The sequence below is a fragment of the Bos javanicus genome, chromosome 6 (assembly GCF_032452875.1).
Source record: "Bos javanicus breed banteng chromosome 6, ARS-OSU_banteng_1.0, whole genome shotgun sequence".
Taxonomy (NCBI): domain Eukaryota; kingdom Metazoa; phylum Chordata; class Mammalia; order Artiodactyla; family Bovidae; genus Bos; species Bos javanicus.
Genome location: NC_083873.1, coordinates 58269715 through 58285067, shown reverse-complemented (window position 1 = coordinate 58285067; position 15353 = coordinate 58269715). Strand labels below are relative to the sequence as shown.

At 44.7% G+C, this 15353-nt stretch overlaps 1 protein-coding gene across 4 annotated transcripts in view; it reads right to left on the bottom strand.

Annotated features, from left to right (window-relative positions):
• The window catches only part of KLF3 (KLF transcription factor 3), a 35635-nt gene extending 29020 nt beyond the window's left edge, over positions 1-6615 (bottom strand). For 3 of the 4 annotated variants that reach the window (XM_061419905.1, XM_061419906.1, XM_061419907.1), the window contains exon 1: positions 6157-6615. The gene's annotated coding sequence lies outside the window, so the exon portion shown is untranslated. The remainder of the gene's footprint in view (positions 1-6156) is intronic. The other variant, XM_061419904.1, reaches the window with a different exon arrangement.
• Between the last annotated feature and the right edge of the window lie 8738 nt (positions 6616-15353).

The window sequence follows — 15353 nt, the reverse complement described above, 5'->3', positions numbered from 1 at the left end:
GAGGCAGTGCCATGGGGAGGTTCTGGCTGGCAATTATGATTTCAAAATGGCTTTTCAGGTTAGATCACTTGGGACCTACTCCATCCTTGTGGCATAACTGAGAATAATGACCGCACGCAATCTGAGATTAGCTCTAATGAGTAGGTGCTCAATAAATACTTGTGGGATGAATACATGAATCAATGTCAAACTACCTTTCTCATATGCTAGGATAAAATGAAGGACAAGGGCCTAAGAGTGACTGTACATCAGGTGTCACACAAGGAAAATCTGCCCAGGGGCCAGTGGAACTAGTCTGAAAATCATCTTCTGAAACACAAAGTAAATGTGAAAACTGTCGCTTGGGAGACAAAACACCTTTGCTTGGAGAACTGGAATAGGAACTTGAACTTACTGATGAAAGTGGTTCTGGGGCTCAAAGCTTTGTAAGGGACCAGGGCGTATAGTGCAAGAACAGATAAAGGAGGGGATTTCAGTGAACAGACTCAGATTTCAGACTCAGAGAACAGTAGTTAAGAGAACTAGAGCATATGTGCCAAAGGAGAAAAACCCCACACTGGACCACTGGTTGCTCTCCTGGGTAGAAGGCACTGACCTCAGTGTCCACTGGATCTCTTCTGTCTAGATTTGGCCAAACTCCACTGATCTGGCCTGAGACTAGCTCCAGGCCATCCCTGGAAAGCCCCAGGCCTTCCAGAGACTGGCCACCATCTTGGACATGTCCCAGAGTAAGCTGGTCCTCCTGAAAGGGGGCTGCATCTCAAAGGAGCACCCTCTTCCCAGGAGAGGGTAACAGTGAAACCCAGGGTTACATAGAAGCTGAAGGGCCATGTAAGTGACTGCATTTGGTGTCTGGCTCCCCTTAATAATGAGATGGGGAAATGGTAATGTATTCGACCTGCCAACACAATGGAATGAGTTTCCAATCGCTCTAGGAACCTGCTTTGCTAGAGAAAGGACCTTACTATTTATTAAATACTCTGACCAACAGACACAAAATATACTAATAGTTTTTTCTAATGTGCCATTAAACTATGGTGACAATCCAGAGAAAGAGCCAGTTTTTGCTTTGGGAGAAAACAGTCTTAGTTCTGGTTGAGAAACCGCGTTTGTAGTATTGTATCTCTTTTATTGCTACTAAATTTCAAGGAAGGAGAGTTGAGGGGGAAGCAGGGCTCCCTCCCTTAGACAATGCCCTCCCTTATCAGGGCAGACTGCTGTCTGGTTTCCTGTCTCCAGCGGCGGCATTACTGTTTCAGATGAGAAACCAGGTCTAATAAGGGGACAGATCAGGCTTGCAAACGAGAATGCTAGAAGTCACCACAATCCTTTCCTTCCAACTCACTCCAACATGAATTCTGGCTGGATATACTACCAGATATCAATTGTTTTATGACTCTAGGGATTTTCTTTTTTAAAGTTAGCACCATAGATACTGAAGCACTTCAGAAAGAAACCCAATTTTCAGAATAATGTAATTCCTGGTATTTAAAGGGCAAGGTTGCTTTTATTTATTTTTCTTAAACACAACCGGGTGTGAAAACAGAGTAAGAAATGCCACTTTAAGATAGCTGTTTATTTTATAGCAAAAATGTTGATTTGCACACACGAAGAAGGCAAATATCTGAAGAAGGGGATGGAGGTAGATGATTTACATGGCTTAGAGACTACCTTCTCTGTGGAGACCTTCCGCCCCTGCCCCACCACTTTTTTTTGGTGATTATAACAACTATCAGATTGGTACAATTTTCCCTAATTGTTTGGCTTACATGTTAAAGCTTGCAGAATACTTCCGCATAAAATAATATTAGATTCTAATCATCTTTATTAACCACCTCCCTCTCCCCGTAAATAGGGAGGAAAGAATGATTTGAAAGTAAGCCAAATAAAGACTCCATCTACCAAATCTAGTTCGATTGTTAACTTTGGAGCTAAAATAAAAAACCTTACTTCAATTTGGGTTACTTATGAATTCAGTTTAAAGATCTGTTGTCCCACAAGCAATTTAATATTGCAATTCTGATTCCTCCGAAGAAGAAAGGAAAAATCTTATTGAAATTTTCCAAACTGCCATCTTTTTTTCATGGAAGGTTATCAATATCCTACTATTTAACTCTAACAGCTTTCTTAATATCATACTGTGTATTTTCCTTTTTATCCTCAAGGAAAAATGTGATGGGTTGAGATGCTAAAACCAAAACATTATTATTATGATGATGATCACCAATTTGGGGAAAGAATAAGGCCTGATGTGCTGCCTCAGAAACTTTTTCCATTAATTCCATTAGAGAACACTGTAGATAATTCCTCTAGATTTTAAAGAAAATCCCCACATAAGAAGTTTAAGGGAGAATATTTCCAAAAAACTTTTCTTTTCCAACCATTTTATGCAAACTTTGTTTCTGGAGAACCAAGAGAAAATAGTTTGTTAAAGTAGGTTTTAAATAGTTAACCCAGAAATCTGCTTACTCACAACTGACAGAATATACCAAAGAAAAAAGGGGGTGGGATGGGGCGGAGATTATGAGAAAGTTGCTATTGTAAAACAAAAACAAAGAGCATTCTCCTTCTGTGTTCAAAATATTAGGTTAAACTTTTCCAAACTATCATTAGATGAACTTATTCCAGTTCTCCTTTTCTTTGAGCTTTTTATTCTTAAAACAATTTGGAAATCAGATGTAGGATACAGTAAAATCTTTGTCCTTGAAATAATCCTGAAGTGCTCTCAATACATCTTATAATTTGTTTCAATACAGTTTCTCCCTTAAAACATAAGCAAGACTTCTTTTAAGTGAGTACAAGCAGTCCAAGACTGCTTGAGTTCTCCGTTCAGTGAAGCCTCCTATGCCTGGTGTCCAGTGGTAGATGCAACACGAGCCACATCCTTCAGATCCTGCTAGATCTTCTGAACTGTAAGGTGTAACCCCATCCAAAACTGACAGCTCCAGGGCAGAATGCCTATCACCAAACCAATACTCAAAACAAGAAGGAAAAGCAAACAAAACAACCTTCTTTAGATTTCCAGCCAACACACACACACACACACACTTCTTGAAATCGAACTGATAAACTAAAAAAAAATGTAAAATTACTTATTCACCCATATAAACACATTGGAGCAAAGGGTGTACGTAAAAAGGTTAACTGACTTTTGTCATTATGACATAACACAGGCATCTTAGGCAATCCTAAGTGTGTGGAGACATGATAACTCCCTGGGTGGGGACAGGGAGTTTAAGGGCAGGGACCATGGCCTGGTCTGGGCTACTGATCTACCAGAAAACAGCCTGAAACAGGAAAGAGCACACATATGCCACTTGGAATGTATGACGCAAACCCCAGCCTTGAAACAAAGAACAGGAAACAGCTCTGCTGGCTGTGCTGGAGAGAAAGCACAGAGAAACATTTAGCCGGCCCTCCCTGACCCTATATTCATGAGCAGCTGGAGTTTTTTAAGACAACAACAGGGGGGTGGAGGTGTTTGTTCTATGGGTGTGAATAATAACACCAGCTTTATACAGGAGACCTGCCCTATTTACAAATAGGAGCTTCCACATACAGTAAACATCATAAGTGAACATGTGATTTTATCATATTCAAGCAGCAGCAACCTTCCTAATTAACACCAGCCTCCCTGCCAATTTCTTTTGTCTCTTTCTCCCCCATCCCAATGGCTGGTCTCTAGCTACAGTCAAATTCTGAGTTGGGGTAATGCATACTGCACAGTCTCGGAGCATCAGGAGGAAACGGAGAGAGCACTGCAGCTGAGAATTCAGATGACACTGGGTCATCATCCCACATAACCGAAATGGGACCAGTTTTAAGTGTTCCTGAGCCACAGAACTAAATCCCAAGACAAAGAATGTGGGGACGTCTAGAGTCATCCCAAATTTTCAGTCTTTTTCAACTGCAGAGTTACAAAGATATTTGCACACCGCTGCACATCTATTCTACATGTACACACATCTACAGAAATCCACCTTTTGAGAATGCAATTCTGTTCCTGGTATTTCATTTAATCCAATTGAAAAACTGTTATACAATCTGTAGAATAGAGTATCGATTTTTATAAGATGTTCTAAAATGTCTATTTTCCTTTAGGTATTTGTAAGATAGCAAAATCCATTCACTAGTCCTTTCCCCATTATTTCTCTTTATTTTGTTAGCCAGTACTGTTTAACTAGGTTCCCATTAGCAGAGATTTAAGAATCTGTGTGTAGATATAACTACAGGTAAAAAGAAAAAAAGGAAAAAAAAAAAAAAGGCATCACTGTGTCCATAGCAACCAGAAGGTTGGGTTTTAATTTAGAAACTTTGCAGTGAAAAAAACAATAGCTTTCTCCAAAGCTATGTTGCCATGTTTTACACCTGACAAGGTTCTGTGGTCTAAGCAGTTAGTTTTGTTATCCTCATGTTAGGATTTTCATATTTGCATTTTCCTTCAGGCAGGCAGAATGCTCCTTATAGTCTATTTTCATTGACCTCACCCATGGTACATTAGGCTGCTTTTTTCTAACAGTTCTGCAGCAAACCCCACTGACTAGAAATTGAGATATCAGCTTCTTTAGGGAACTGAATGAAATTAATCAAACATCCCATTTAAGGTTTCTGTGAACAGAATAAAGTCAACTTCCATACCCCATGTTTCAAGCCACAGAAAAAACACATCCACTCTTTAAAAAATACGAACTCACAAAATTTTCAAGATATTAGTGTCATAAAATTGTTTTTCAACTAAAAGCAAGTCTTCTCTTGGGTTATGCAGATTATCATCCAGATGAATTTCTCTTTTAAAAATGCTCCTCAAATTCATACCTATAAAGCACTCAGAAAAGGACAGCACAAAACTGTTCTGTGAAATAACCTATAATGAACAACTGCCTTATACCTTACTTGATTTTGTTTAATAATTAGACACTAAATCTAAATGAAGTCAGAATACCACTTCATACTTTTCTCTATACACCAGACTCTTCTGAGAACATAATCAATGTTTAAAATGTCTTGGATGACCTATCGAAAAATACATTTTGAGTCAGTGAAAAACAGATTCAGTGTACGTTTATTTTAGTGAAATACAAGAAGGTGAGCAATTACCAATTTCCCTTTAACCTGGCTTAGGAAAAAAAAGTCCCATTCACGCGGTCTTCATCTAGTTTTATATACTGCAGTAAAATTTAAAGTAGAATACTGTTCTCGCTTTTATCTGCCAAAGAAATAGCTATGACAATTGCAGGTATTGTCTGCTATCTCCAAAGGTAGGTCCCAAGCGTCCAGGTCCAGAGATCCCTCCCTCGGCCCCCACCCGGCTCGGGTCCCTAACACTGCAGGCAGTCGCCTAAGGCGTTCTCCGCCTCCAGCCACGCTGCAATCCTTCCTCCAGACACTGCGGCAGGTTCTCTCCTTGCACCCGAGGACGACTCTCCAAACCCGGCCAGCTCTTTCCCCTGCCCTCTGGGATCCAGACGTCCTGGCCAGCTCCAGGACTCCAGGACCGAGAATGGGATGCTCCCTCCACTCCCGATCGCCCCAAGTTTCTTCCCAGAGGGCCCGCCAGGCTGCTCCAAGTTTGCTCCAGCGACGGGTGAGCGGCAGCGCGCCCGGTCCGAGAAGGGGGGCGGCAGGGGGCGCAGGCGGGGGGCGGGGAGGAGGAGGGCGCGGGGGGTGGGGGACGAGGAGGGGGAGGAGCAGGAGCGCGCGGCCTCGGCGCTACCTTTCTCCAAACAACGTTGCCACACGCGGAGAGCACTGAGATTTCTGGGGCTTTGGAGGGAATCGCGAGCGGGCAGGCGGGAGGCGGTCGGGGGACCACACAGGTGAGCCCCCGCCCGCGCCCTATCCCGGGCCCGGGCGGGCGCCGCTGGCCTCGCTCGTCGCTCCCGCAGATCTGCACGGCGGTTCTCCTCAATCCCACACTTTCCACCGCTGAACCCGGGGCCCCCCTCCCCCTCGCCTCCTCTTCCACCCCCGCCCCCGGCTGCGAGGAGCTGTTGCACTTTCCCAAGCCCGGGGGCGCCCCCACCTCCGCGTTGCACCCCCAGCCCATTCACCGCACGCCCCCCCCACCCCGGGGGGGGGGGGGGGAAACTGGACTAGCCGAAAAGGGGGGCAGCGGGAGTCGAGGCGAGAAGGAAAGGTGAGAGAGAGGGGACTTACTTTTCGAGGCGCGGTGCTGAGCGCTGCAGGCGAGAAATAAAGGCCCGGATCCGGGCTGCCTGGAACCCCGCGGATGCAGTGGTGTCAGCGCTCCAGTACGGGCGGCGGCCGCAGGGGACAGGGACGGGGACAGGCGCGCGTGCGGCGGGCGCGGCTCGGCTCGGCGGGCGCTCGCGCTGCGCTCCGGCTCGGGCCCCGGCTCCGCGCGGCTCCGCTCCTGGCTCCCCTCTGGCTCCTGGCACCAACTCCGGGCAGTCACATGACGCCGGCGCCGCTCGCTCTGCGAGCCTCCCAGGGCTGGCGGGGTAAGTAGAGGCTGGGACCTGGGGTGGGAGGGTCAGGGAGGGGAGAGGGAGCCGCCGCGGCCGCCCGGGCTGGGCGGGTCCCCACCCACTTGGGTGGAGGCAGCCGCCGGAGGGGTCGGCCGAGTCACTCGCGCAAACACGCACCCCGCCCTGCGCCCTTCCCCCGCCACCCCCGCCTCCCGCGCCGCCTCCGCCCCGCCCCGCCCAGTCACCCGGGGACGGCCTGACAGACACTCATTATTCCCCGGAGCCGGGCGCCGCCCCGCCGGCCCAACCTGTCCCGCGAGGCGCGGCGCGGCCGTGGGGCTGGGCGTGCGCGGCCCCCGCCCTCCGCCTCCCCCTCCCCCCCGGAGTCCCCGCCCGCGCCCCCTCCCGGCGCCCTCCGCCCTCGGCCCTGGAGCCCGCGGCCCCGCCCGGCCCGGCCCCGCCGCCGCGCCGCCGCCCGAGCCCGGGGGGAAGGAAGGGCGGCGCTGGCCGCTCCGGGCGTCACAGGGCAGCAGCCCGCTGCGCCGCTTCCAAGACACACAGCCGGGCTCGCGGGCGAGCCGAGGCGGGGGACCTGGGGCGGTCGGGGCCATCAATCAGACGGCTCCGGCGGGAAGGGCGGCCCCGGGCGCGGTGGGAAGGGCTGGGCCCAGTGGCCAGAGCGGACAACTCTCTTAAAGAAAAACCAGAATAAGACACCGCTGGTGTTGCAGCGGGGGGACCCGGGCAGATTCGGGAGAGACAGAGCGGCGAGGAAAGGGAGGGCAGTTGGGGTGACTGCAGCCCTAAAACGGTGCCGCGTCTCCAAGGTCATTCACCATCCTCCAGCGCGCTTTCTTTGTGCCCGGGGCGCCGGGTCCTCCTTGTCGTCCGCCCCGGGGGGTAGGTGCGGCTCGGCCGGTGGCGCCCCCGGCTCCCGGGGACTTTTTTCTTAAGGGCCGGATACCCCCGAGCAAACTTCCCACGGCCGGGCCTGCAGCTGGAACGAAACGGCGACTGGGCGCAGTGGCGTTTGCTCAGCCGGGCTTGTCGAAAAACTTGGCAAACTTCGGTCCAGATCCTCCCGCTTGGAGGGAGACCTTGGGGCGAGCCGAGGGCTAAGAGTGGCGACATTTCCCTACAAGTCGCCTCCCCAGGACCGAGGGCGAGCGTCCTCGGGGGCCTTCCCAGGAGCCAGGCCCCCGGGAGGACTTTGCAGAGCTTAGTACCCGAGTTTAATGCTTTTTGAGTTTCTTTTTAAACAGTATTAATGTAATAAAGAATGCAATAAAAAGAACAAAAGACAAATTGGTTCAATTGTTTTAGTCCTGTGCACTGTTTAAAAACGCCCCTGCTGCAGTCTATGGCTTGTTATTGCTTCAAGATGTTTTAAAGGCCCTTTAAGTTCACCATTTTCACTTTGATGCTTCATCCAGGCATGGTACTACTTAAAACAGAGATACCGTATATTCGGAACCCCAGCGTGTAACTACACAATATTATAAAATTAGTACCGGGAAACCTCAAGTAGTGAAATTGCTTATTGTAAAAAAAAATGCATATACATAAAAGACCACGTGGAAAACACCCAGAACTGACACCAGTTTATGTGCCATCCTACTGTCCCATAAAATTAATCTTTAAAATGTAAAAGGACGAGGGTTTTTGTTTTGTTTTTCTTAGTGAATAAAGACAAGTGCAAGGAAAAAAGTTGGATTTGTGTCAATTACTAATCGCAACTTATTGATCATTGACATCTTTAAATGTATGATCGGATGCCTTAGATTTGTATTAGCTGAAAAAACATTAGTGACGACTGATGAAGTTGTTTTGCATTTCCATGCCTGGCTCATAGTACAGACTCAAAAACACAGGCTTCACTCAAGGGACACAGAATGATGAAAACCCGAAGGGTGAAATAAGTCTAGCTGAAAAAAGCGTTATTCAAGATAAGTAGGGAGTGTCTTTGATGTGAAAGATGCAGGAGGGAAGAGAAAAGTGGTAAAAAAGGTTAGTTAATGAACACACCATGTTCAGTGCCCTGTGGGAGACTGCTCAAACATAACTTGCACAAAAATGAATCCATCTAGTGAAGGACACCACCATCTCTCCAGGTGCCCAAACCAGAACTGCCTGAAGTCATCCTTAACTCCTCTTCTGCCTTGCTGGTCACAGCCCTGCGGTTCACTCAATCCCAGACCTCCTCAGTCCCCACCCACTCCTTGGCTACCACCCAGTCCAACCCATTCCCACAGTGTCTTGTTGGTCATCCTGTTTGCAGCGTGGCTGAACTTTAAGTTAGGGATTGGAGCAAAGGATTAAGACTGCCTTTTTCTAAAAGGCAAAACTAAACATGTCAAACCCTTCAGTGGCTTCTCTGCCGATAAAATCTGAGTTTAGCCTCCATGTTGACCTGGCCTCCACTTATTATTGTAAACTCATTTCTCCCTGTTCTTCCCTTCCACTCTTTTCTCCAACACTTTCCTTTCTTTCAGCTCTCTCTCTCCACCTCTGGCCCTTTGCACCATGCTCATTTTTTCCTAGATGGACTAGCCTCAGCTTCTCCCGGACTCCTTACCTCCACTCTCATTTCCCTAAATTTCTATTCATCCTCTAAATAAATATTAAATTTATTTAGTTATTTAGTTAAATTTATTATTTAATAAATAAATATTAAATGACATTTTCAATAGCATGTCTTTTCTTACTGCCGTCCCTTTGGACAAGTCGAGGCGGCTCCTTAGTGCTCTGAGAGCACCCAGGCTTCACCTCTTGTTAACACTTTTTATTCTTTCTTGTAATTGACCATTTAACTCTTTACAGCACTGAACTAGAAACTCTGTGAGAGCATGGACCATCTTTTTAGCAAAATTGTATCCCAATGACTCAGATGCTCGATGAATATTTGTAAAATGAATAAATGTGAGGCATGAATTGAGAAGAAGTCATTCAGGCTGAAAAGATGAGACTTCAGGGTGGCAAGTGGCCATGTACCTCTGAAATAGTAAGGGGGAGGGTAAGGGAAGTAGAGTGAGATGTACAAGTGGTGTCTAAGTCTTCTTTTTATTCCTAACACTAGTACAATGCCTTATGCAAGCTGAGGTGCTGGATGAACCCATAAATCCTAGGTAAATGAAATATCTTGTGCTTGGTCCTTGCAGTAACTATTTCACTGTTGCTCTTTGAGGACAGCAGGCCAGTTTGGTTTAGGTTTGGGACAGCATGTGCTCAGGGAAGGATACCCCTTCCTAGCCACAGCATCCTTGCTCCCAGCCAATCATTGATGTCTTTGGGGGGAGTGACTGTTTGGAAAGTAGATATGTGACCTTGTTCTAGCCACCAATGGGACCTGAAGGGAAGTATGCTGGGGCTTATGGGAAGTATGTTTCTTCCTGATGAAAGGAAACTCTTGTAAGGATAAACCATCAGACCTACTTTGGAAATTATGTGAGGATGTGATGCTTGAAGCTATGGCACCCATCTTGTATTAATAAGGAAAAGGCATGGTTTCAGATTTCCATACAGATAGCTCTTTCTTCAATATTAGTTTTCAGCTCAAATATAACTTCTTTAGGAATGACCACACAATCTAAAATATCCCTCCTTTCCTCATTCGATGTCTAGCTGTCCTTGCTTCAAACAAACAAAAAAACAACCCAACTTTTTCCCCATTAGAACCTGGGATCCATGAGAGCAAGGACATTGTCTTCTTCACTTCTGTTTCCCAAACTTCTGGAACAGTTTCTGGCAAATATAAGTTTTCCAAAAGTATTTGTTGATTAATGGATGACAACTAAACAATAACACTGTGCTGAGATTGATTCAGAGCCTAATGGATACAAGCCACTATAAACCTCACTTCCTCTTTCAGGGCTTATATCACAGTTCTGTTTCAGGCAATCTCTTTCTGACACACAAACACATATTCTTGAGATTCTTTCTTCCTCCTCCGCTCTCTTTCAGAGCTTTTCCATGTTCCTCCCAGGAAACTTTCTTCTCCTTATGTGATGATGGACCAAATTATGAAGGCAGAAAAGTGTCATGTGCTTGTGAAATTATGAGCAACACAGACACATCTACCCTAAAGGAAAACATGTTTTCTTTCTTGTTTCTTTTTATTCCAGCTTTATTGAGATGTTGTTGGTTTATAACACATGTAAGTTTAAGATGTACAGTATGGTGATTAGATAGACAAGTATATTGCAAAATGGTACAATAGTTACAATAAGTTAACACCTCCATCCTTTCACACCCTTTTTTGGGGGGTAGTGGTGATGGTGATAATATTTAAAACTTACTCTTAACAACTTTTAAGTATAGAATACAATTTGTTTATTGTCTACACCATGCTGTACCTTCAATCCCCAGACCTTCTTCATCTTAGAGCTGGAAGTTTGTATCCTTTGACCAGCATCTCTCCATTTCCCCCATATCCCAGCTCCAGGCAACCACCACTCTACTGTTTTTATGAGTTTGGCTTTTTCAGATTTCATTTGTAAGTGAGATCATACAGTATTTGTCTTTCTCTGTCTGACATTTTGCTTAGCATAATGCCCTCGGAATCCATCCATGTTGTTGCAAAAGGCAGAATTTCCTTTTTTTTTTTTTTGCCTGCATGCGATCTTAGTTTGCAACACACAGGATCTTCTCTGTGTTATGTAGGATCCCCCACTGAGTCAAATAGACTCTCCAGTTGCGGTACATGGGCTTACTTGCTCTGAGGGATGTGGGATCCCAGTTTCCTGACCAGGGATTGAACCTGTGTCTCCTGCATTGCAAGGCAGACTTCCAATCACTGAACCAGTAGTGAAGTCCCCAGAATTTCCTTCTTTTAAAGGGCTGAGTGATATTCGAGTGTGTGTGTGTGTGACATTTTCTTTACCCATTCATCTACTGATGGATACTTGAGTTGTTTCTATATCTTGCCTATTATAAATAAAGATGCAATGAACATGAGAGTACAAATATCTCTTTGAGAAAGTGATTTCATTTCCCTTGGATGTATACCCAAAAGTGAGATTACTGAATAATATGGTATTCTATCTTTAGCTTTCTGAGAAATTTCCACACTGTTTTTCATAGTGGTTGTGTCCATTTACATCCTCATGAATAGTGTACAAGGGTTCTCTTCTCTCCAGTCCTCACCAACACTTGTTATTCTTGTGTTTATTTGTAATAACCATTCTGACAGGCACGAGGTGATACTCATTGTGGTTTTGATTTGTGTTTCCCTGATGATTAGCCATGTTGAGCACCTTTTCATGCCCTTGTTGGCTATTTGTGTATCCTTTTTGGAAAAATGTTTACTCAAGTGCTTTGCCCACGTTAAAATTTATTTTTTGTTTTTGTTTTTTTGCTATTGAGTTATGTGAATTCCTTATATAATTTGGATATTAACCCATTATCAAATAGATAGTTTGCAATATTTTGCAATGTTTTCTTCCCTTCCATAGATTGCTGTTTCATTTTGTTGATTGTTTCCTTTGCTGTGGGAATCTTTTTAGTTTGATGCAATCCTTCTTGGAAATTTTTTCATTTGTTGCTTGTGCTTTTGATGTCATAGCCAAAAAATCGTTGTCAAGACCAGTGTCAAGGAGTTTTTCCCTTATGTTTTCTTCTAGTAGTTTTATGTTTTCATGTCTTATATTTAAGTCTTTAATCCATGTAGAGTTAACTTTTGTGAGGGATATAAAATAGGAGGCCAGGCTATTCTTTTGCATGTATGTATCCAGTTTTTCTAATACTTTTATTTAAGAGACTGTACTTTCTCCACTGAGTGTACTTGACTCCTTTGTCAAATATTACTTGACTGTGTATATGTGAATTTATTTCTGGCTTTTCAATTCTGTTCCATGGTTCTATATATCTGTTTTTATGCCAGTACCATATTGTTTTGATTACTATAGCTCTGTAATATACTTTGAAACCAGGAGTTGTGATGCCTCCTACTTTTTTCTTTCTCAAAATTGCAAATCCACATGTTTTGAAGTAAAATTAGAAATGCTAAACGAAGGGTCATTCATCTTGAAAGCACTGCAAAGGTTGCAGAGTTTCTCTTTAGCATCTCTACAAGTTTTCACTTATATTATCCATCCAACCATCCAATTTAGGAATGCCAGGAAATACTGAGGTTGAGTTAGGTGACCATGACTTTTAATAAAGATCAAACTGGACATATGTCCCGGACTCCCACTCCAGGAACTCTCAGCATTTCTTGTGTCGGTGGACAACTGAAATTGTCCTGGATTATGTTTGTCAAAACAATATAATTGAAGGACAGTAGTACCAATGGCAACCCACTCAAGTACTCTTGGCTGGAAAATCCCGTGGATGGAGGAGCATGGTTGGTAGGCTGCAGTCCATGGGGTCACTAAGGGTCGGAGACGACTGAACGACTTCCCTTTCACTTTTCACTTAATGCATTGGAGAAGGAAATGGCAACCCACTCCAGTGTTCTTGACTGGAGAATCCCAGGGACGGCGGAGCCTGGTGGGCTGCCGTCTATGGGGTCGCACAGAGTCGGACACGACTGAAGTGACACAGCAGCAGCAGTAGCAGTACAAAAATAGTTGAAATGTTGGATCCTGGAATCTAAGTTGGAGAGATAAAACAGGAGGAGACTCTGGAGATCTGGTCAAAGGATCAGTGAACTGAACATTTCAAATAAGTTGAAGAGTGATGTGTTGGGAATAATGAAGTGCATGGTCTGGAAGGTTAGGTGGTAAGTAGCCAGAGAGTGGGGATATGTGAGTTTAACATTTAAAATTGTTGCAGTCCCTGGGGATAGCATGGGTCAGGGTGTGCCGTGGGAATGGAGGGTGAGAAGGGGGTGGAGGATATACCTGGAAATAAGGAGACGAGGGAAAGAATGAATGGGGTATTAAACATGGTTCCATGTAGATATTGAAATTACTCAGAATTGAGGCCAGACTTGGGAATCAAGATCAAGACCCAGGTCCTTGGGCCACATCTTCATTTCCCAAGAGACTGGTGAATGTCAGCAACCAGAAGACAATGATTCGATAGATCATCCATTTCATATAGTTAGATCTACTTTCCTTGAATCATGATTATTCAAGTTAAAAATAATCACTTATATTTGGTTGTTTTTATTAGTTATTGTACTAGTGAAATATGTAAGTAATTTTTCTACCCTTTCTTGCAACATACTATTTCTGCTTCATTGAGAGTTGAACTTGGCTTTGGGAGACTTATTGGGGGTCTTAAACATTATTTATAATATGATTTCCTTCTTTTTAAATATTTATTTATTTGACAGCACCAAGTCTTAGTTGTGACATATGGGATCTTTAATTGTAGCACGTGAATTCTCAGTTGCGGCATGTGGCATATACTTCTGCAACCAGGGATTGAACTTGGGCCCTGTGCATTGGGAGCATGGAATCTTAGCCACTGGACCACCAGGAAAGTCCCTATGATACTATTTCAAAAGGAAATCGATTCTTATTTCCAAATCAGTGACCTACACATACAAAGGTGTAGAATGTAACTTATTTTTATTTTGGGGAATATCTAGATTTCTCTGTTCTAGGAGGCAGAGATTAGAGAATGGGAGACCCACAAAGTAAGATAAACTACTTCCCATTTTTCAGCTTGTTTTGGAATGAGGCTATGTTACCAATCCTCTCCTTTGCATTATGGAAATTTTACTGGCCTTTAAATCCTGGATGGAAGTTAGCTTGCTAAGTATTGGTTGAACATTCATGATCTGAGGTGGATGTAGAAGAGTTAGAAATATATATATGATCTCTGTATTCAAGGGATTTGAGATAATATGTATATTTGTTTAATTATTACACAGTGTAGAATATAATGAGTAAAATTTAGAAAAGAATCATGATATGGGCCCTAAAAGGATAAAACGGTAGATTGCTTCATTCAAAAGCTATGAGTATTTTGCATGGTTTGGGCCCTGTCTTCAAGGAGGTTTGCAAAAGAAATCACATTGGTCAGGAAATTCCCAAAAATCTTCATGGAGGAGGTGATAACAGTGCTATAACTTCATTACTGGAGTTAGAGGGGGGCTCCACACTGCATTTTAGAGTCTGCAGAGGGGCCCAGGGGCCCTGGCGTGGGGTGTGTGGAACACTCAGGTGTGGTGTAAGGCAAGCTACGTAAGGTCAGCTGAGGCTGCGCGGGGGTGGGGAAATGTAATGCCAAGTAGATGCAACTTTTTCCAGCAGACTTTGGGAATCCATGGAAGGTTTCTGAACAAGGGAGTTGCATGATAGCATATAAAATGAGATTAAATACAACTCTAATGGAAAGTTCCAACAGTGCAGTGCAGGAGGCAGCAACTATGGGACAAGTACCATGGGGAGAAATATATGTATCAGATCAGATCAGATCAGATCAGTCGCTCAGTCGTGTCCGACTCTTTGTGACCCCATGAATCGCAGCACGCCAGGCCTCCCTGTCCATCACCAACTCCCGGAGTTCACTCAAACTCATGTCCATCGAGTCAGCGATGCCATCCAGCCATCTCATCCTCTGTCTTCCCCTTCTCCTTCTGCCCCCAATCCCTCCCAGCATCAGAGTCTTTTCCAATGAGTCAACTCTTCGCATGAGGTGGCCAAAGTACTGGAGTTTCAGCTTTAGCATCATTCCTTCCAAAGAAATCCCAGGGCTGATCTCCTTCAGAATGGACTGGTTGGATCTCCTTGCAGTCCAAGGGACTCTCAAGAGTCTTCTCCAACACCACATATATATGTACACTATCTCTGTGTCTCTTACTCTACACACACATACACACGTTTTCTCCCTTCAGTAACCAAGCCAGCAGAGGGATGGTGTGTGAATACTCTTGGGAAGAGGCCTTGCCGCCTTCCTTTTTCTGCTGATGCAATTGTGTGTTGCATACTTACAGCCAAACCCTGAACTGTGACATGTGAAGCATTTATCTCCATG